Source organism: Zosterops lateralis (assembly GCF_965231275.1).
Source record: "Zosterops lateralis genome assembly, chromosome: 2".
Taxonomy (NCBI): Eukaryota; Metazoa; Chordata; class Aves; order Passeriformes; family Zosteropidae; genus Zosterops; species Zosterops lateralis.
Window position 1 is genome coordinate 43,143,874 of NC_139763.1, and position 6,000 is coordinate 43,149,873.

Genomic DNA, 6,000 nt, shown 5'->3' on the forward strand with positions numbered 1-6,000 from the left:
AACACTTAGTGGTTTGCATTGTAACCACGGTTCAAACTGGAGTATCCTCTGGGATATAGAACTGCTAGCAGTTTTTGCCAAAATATTGGGGGGTTTATATTTTAAAATTTTACTTTAATGGAGGTAATAATTACAGAAGGAGTCGGTTAACTAAGACAACAGAAACTGTACTGTAGATTACTATGATTATGAAGATCTGCAGTCTAGATATGATTTTATAAAATAACAGTAAATTATTTTATAAACCCCTTGATTTCTTGCTGCATTTCTCTGGTGTAATGGAGTAACTGTGATACTGTTCACAGGAAAGTTATACAAATCCTACAGGAATACTAGATGACCAGACTGATTTTTTAACTGTATAAGTATATGGCTCACTTAGGTTGTCGCAAGAACAAGAGATCATAGAATGTCCTGGATTAGAGGCAGCCTTACAGACCAATCTTTTTACCACTCCTCTTCCATGGACAGGGACACCTTCCGCCAAACCACGTTGCTAAAAGGTGTCCCTGTTCATAGCAGGGGGCTTGAAACAGACAATATTTAAGGTCTTCTCCAACACAAATCATTCTGTGATTATATGATTCCATTCTAAAATTTATGAAGTTTCATACCTCATAAAATACACCAAACATTCACTATCCAGAAATCTTACAAGATGGGAGTACTCTTGATTTAAAGAAATGTGATTATTAAAATTAATTCTGATTTGTAACAGGGAGCCTTTTTCAGTTGTTTTCTGTTTTGCATTCTGTTTGGACTAGTTCAAATAATTTATTTAGTAATAGTTAAGATATAATGCTATTTAAAAAACCCCATTGCTTCAGTGTTTAATACTAGAGCTAAATTTAGAAATAATGAAACTAGCCTAAGCTATAGCACTTCATTAGACTTTGGCTCCAAGGAGTCTGAGCTATTCTAGCTTACTTGCAGTGAAATTAAAGGAAAATTCAACTTAAAGTTGTTCATATATGTATGTTTGTAGGGAATCTTTAATTCTGCTCTATCTACATAGCAATCAGAAGAATAAAAGTATACAATATTCCAAGGAGTTGCTAACTCAGCATAATTTGTTCAAAATACTTTGTGAAACAATTTCTCCAAGAGTTTCTGTGACATATGTTCATTGTGCAATAATCAAGCATGCTTAACCCTTGTTCATTAGAGGGAGTGGTGAGCAGAATATCTTTTTGGTAAATAATCTAAGACTTAGATGAAAGACTGATTTTTTTTTATTTGAATTAAGAACTGCAGATGCATTCATACCTACACAGAATAGACCAAGACATAAAGTGGAGACATTTTGGAGCAAGATCAGGGAGGAGATACCAAGATTGTTGAGGAGGTTGATCCATGCACCATGAGGGAAAATGCTGAAAGAATGGAGAGTGTTGATCCTGGAGAAGAGAGACTAGGGAGGGGATCTAGAGGCACCTCAGGCAAGAAACTAGGGAAGACAGACTCAAACTTTTCAGCTGTGCGGATGGAAAGTGGGAGAAAATGGACACAACCTGGAATATAGCATAAGCAAGTGAAATAAAATCTTTCTATATAAGAAAAAAATGCTGTGAAAGTGGTCAAAAACTGTAACAGGCTTCCCAGAGAGACTGTGGAACCTGCATCTTCAGAGATATTTAAAAATCAACCGAACATGGTCTGCTGGATGTACTCTGAGTAAGAGATTGGACTACATGACCTCTGAGATCTTTTCTCACCTGTATGAGTGTGATTTCCTCTTCCATGTAAGAAGAATCTTTGAGAAACATGGGAGATTTTAATTTTATTCCCTTTCCTGTTGCCTCAGATAAGGAAAACAACCATAGAAGCATCAGGCCAAAAATGAGACTGACTACTCTTTTGTATATGCTTCCAGTCTCTCAAAATGTAAACAATACAAATCAGATTCCATATAAATTGCTGAGGATCTTAAAAAAGGTTCAGAGCAACTCCAGATTAGCAGAAGAATTCTGAACTCTCAATTGCTTTGCTAACAAATGGATTAATTCCAGTAGGCTAGATCGAGACAAAATAGTTCTGACTGCACTGAGGTCACATGCAGAAGGTTCAGCCCTAGTAACAGCAGACTGTCTACCCTTGAGCCTTTAAAATTCTCTCATTGCTGCAAGTATTTTAAGAAGTGCTCAAGTAAAGTGAAGCATAGATTTTTTTGAGGTGATGACATCACTAACAGTCTGTAAACAATGGAATTAACAGAGTATCCCTTACATGCCATGCACTGAAGCAGCACACCTGTACCTCCCACAACACAGAACTTGCAGTATCAAGAAGAGACCAAGATGCAGACCTTGATGAAGGACTAACATATCCCTTGCTGATGCCTTAACTCCTAAGCAATACGAAAGAATCTCTTTTACAACCATAAAGAAGCAAACAAACCTTTTTCCCCCAAATATATTATTTCAGTTTGAGATCTAATAATTTCTGGGATTTCTGAATTTTAATTTCGTAGAGGTGTTTGCCCAGATTTTTCCATTTGAGTAATCTAATTTAGGTTCTTAACTCCAAAACATTCAAACATCAAAGCTATTTTTTCTCCATTTGACTTTATGAAAAACCTAAGCAGAAGAGTCAGCTTAGCAGAATTGCCATGGCTCACATTAACATGAGATTTTCAAATATGCTAATAAATATGCTAATTTAGGAACATAAAATGGACTGCATGAAGTTTTCATCATCTTGCCCCATTCTTATAAGCAGAAAAAGAATGATTCAATGAGGGACATTTTTACCTATGGCCTGCACAGAAATCTACAGATTCTACTGGACAGAAAGAGTAAATACAGAACTCAGTTGCAAATCATGTCTTTAAGTCTTGATTTTGAGGTTGAATCCTAAATTTAGCTCAGGTAATCCTGTGTAAAAGCTGAATGAGGTAAGTTTCATTCATAGTTATTAGGTAATTTTAAGAACTTTCTTAAGATAGTTCTTTCTACTAGTTTTAGAGTTTGGTTTTACAGGTTGTACTGACTGGGACATTGCTTCTACTATGAATTTTTCCTGTGTAAGATTTTTCTGCCCATAGCCACATTTCCTCCTGTCTTCTAGCAGTAGTTATTGCAAAACTTTGCAAGACATGGGAACAGTACACCCTTTGAATCCATCTTCTTTCAGAAAAAAAGCAAAAAAACATTTTTCTGATTTTGAGTAAGCTCAGCTGCCTTTGAATCTACTGCCTAAAATGTGTCTCCTAGAATATAGCAACTTCACTCCCATTCAACTTTTTCAACAGAAAAAAAAAATAAATGAGATTGGTAGTGTGATTAACACCATGGCCTAAAGTATACTTTGATGTTTATTTATGTGTTTCTGAAGTTACTGTTCAATCTCAAATTACCCAGAAGTTTGTATCCAGGCCAAACTTCTGCAGCAGGGTTTCATGGGAATAGTGGGTTTGGCTTTTTTTTTTCTGTAAATTATTTCCCTATTGCTAAGAAGCCATTTCTTTCTCTTTTTATTCTGCATTCCTGAGCAACATCTGAATAAAACGAGATTCTGAGTGACTTCTGATTTTTTTTCCCCCATATGTTTTCTTCTTCATGGCAAAAGTAAATGCAAAATCAAAGAAACAAAAGAATCTGTATTGGATCAGATACTCAGGCACAGTAAATCAACCAAATTTCCAAAAGAGACCTTAACTCTTTTGCATTTGCCATATTGCCCATTTAAATGGAAGAGTTTCTCTTTGCTTGTTTACTACATTAATAGTGTGAATGGCATTTCTGGGAGATAAAATTTAACATAAAAACAACATTTCTGAAGAAGGGCAAAGAACACAGTACACAAAAAAATGTTTTGTTTTCAGGAAAAATGAGTAGTCTACACAAATTAATAATCTTGACTACTGTAATTGCATCTTGAAGTCCTTTCCAGAAGAAAAGTTTGCAACTCCTCTTTCATCGTCTTAAACTGTACATATGAATGGTTTTAAAGAAAACTTTGTGAGAGAGAAAGAAGAGTCCTGATGTAAAATAGCACCTGGGATGTCACTTATATTCTATACCATTAAGAAATACAGTTTACTTGCTATCTTCCTTATTTCATTCTACAGTGCATTTCTGAGATACACATACCTTGTCATGTTTTCCTTCTGCACTGTAACTTTCACTATAAATTGTCTTTAGTGGTGTAAATATCTTCCACATGACATCTATTTTCATTGACAAATGCATTTTCTAAGTTTTTAATTAATAAAAAGGCATATGCATCTGTATATAATTAGTCACCACCTCTACCTTGCTTATCAGAACATTCAATGATTCATAACGTTGGATTCAGAATCCTGTATTCATATACAGTTGCTGCAGTGTATAGATAACTCCTCAGAAATTAATGTGGAAATAAAGTCTTCAAGTTCAGCTTCTTTCTGTCCCTTTCAAACTGTAACTGGCATACACTTCCCATTTGACTATAATGCCTGCAATTTGAATTATATTGCTAAAATGATATTCCATCCATGTTTTGCTGTATAGCATCTGTTACAGTTTTCTTAACCTTGAAATGCACCATACAGATATTTTATTCCTGATCTTCCTCTGTAATGAGGTCAATGTCTTCTATGGTCACAAACAGTACATGAAAAAACATTGTTACATGTATGCTAATAAATTGTAGAATTAGAAACTGAATTAGAAAGCAGAATTAGAAAGAATCCTTCCCTTTCCTCTTTTTCCCCTCCTTCTTCCCTCCCCTCCACCTCCCTTCTCACACTCCCTCTCCCATCTCCCTCTCTTCTTTTCCTCTCTTTGTCTTGCCCCATCTTGCTTCTTGCTTTAGTCATATTCCCAGGGCACAGGTTCTCATTACTTGTCCATCATTTCAATATTTTAAAAGACATCTATTTTTGGAAGGTGAAATGTAACTTAAAAACTGCTTTACCAAAGAAGAGACAATACACAGCTTTTTGTCCTATTACATTTTTCTCCTGTCTGTTTCTGTCCCTAGCCCTTTATCTTTTGATTGTTTTGATATGCATGAGCCTTCTTAAAGGTAACGCAAGTTGTTCTACAAATTGTTGGTTCCATCAATTTTCGCCTCAGGTTCAAAATGCCCTCACAGAATGTGATGGGAAGATGAGATCAGAAATTTATTTGAATTTAATTTAAACTCCGTGACAAGAAATGAATGATGTTTTGAATCAAGTTCATCCAACTGGTTTTTTTTCTTTTCCATTCTATTAAACATCTCAAAAAAAAAAAAAAAAAAAAAAACAAAACAAAAAAAAAACTTTAGATTTTATCTTTATTGGAGGTTACTGAGTTTTGAATTTAGTGTGTATTATGTTCGGTATATTGTTCCAAAATGTTTAGGTATAGAGGGCTTGTGACTTTTGTCCCTTTACATTTTTGGAGGACTTTATTCTCTGGATTAAAACCTGTATTTTAACATTCAATTGCCAGCAAAAATAATAAAAACCATGTAGTAGATTTCATCTCCTGACAGGGGTGATCTGCACAAAACAAATTGTACTTGAGAAGATTAAAATATTTTCTTCCACCTGTATAATACTTAACCTTACTCTTGAAATGACCCTTTCAGTTGCAAGAAATAGCTTAAGGGTTAAACAGAAGATTTTAAGATCACCATTGGCAATCAGTGTGTATTGTACCTAAAGCTGTCTATTATTTAAGGTGATTCATTGATAAAAGCTCCAGAAATGGTAATGTAACCTGAAATGTGGGGCTGTGTTTGGGTATCGTACAAGCACAAATATCAGAAAGGCAGAATATACAACAATAACTGGCTTGCAGCTTATTTCCCATAAGTAACCTGCTACAAATATGTGATAGAATGTCTGTGCATTCAATATCTTGCTACTTCCTCAGCTGTTAAAAATCTATGATTTGGAAGTTCTGGGATTTCAGGGTACTGCTGCACTTACCAGGTGTTTTTACTGCCATTTCATGACTCCCTCTTGGAGCTGTCATGTTTATTTGCTGACACTCATCATCTTGCCCTGCATGTTCTTGAAGCCAGAGAACA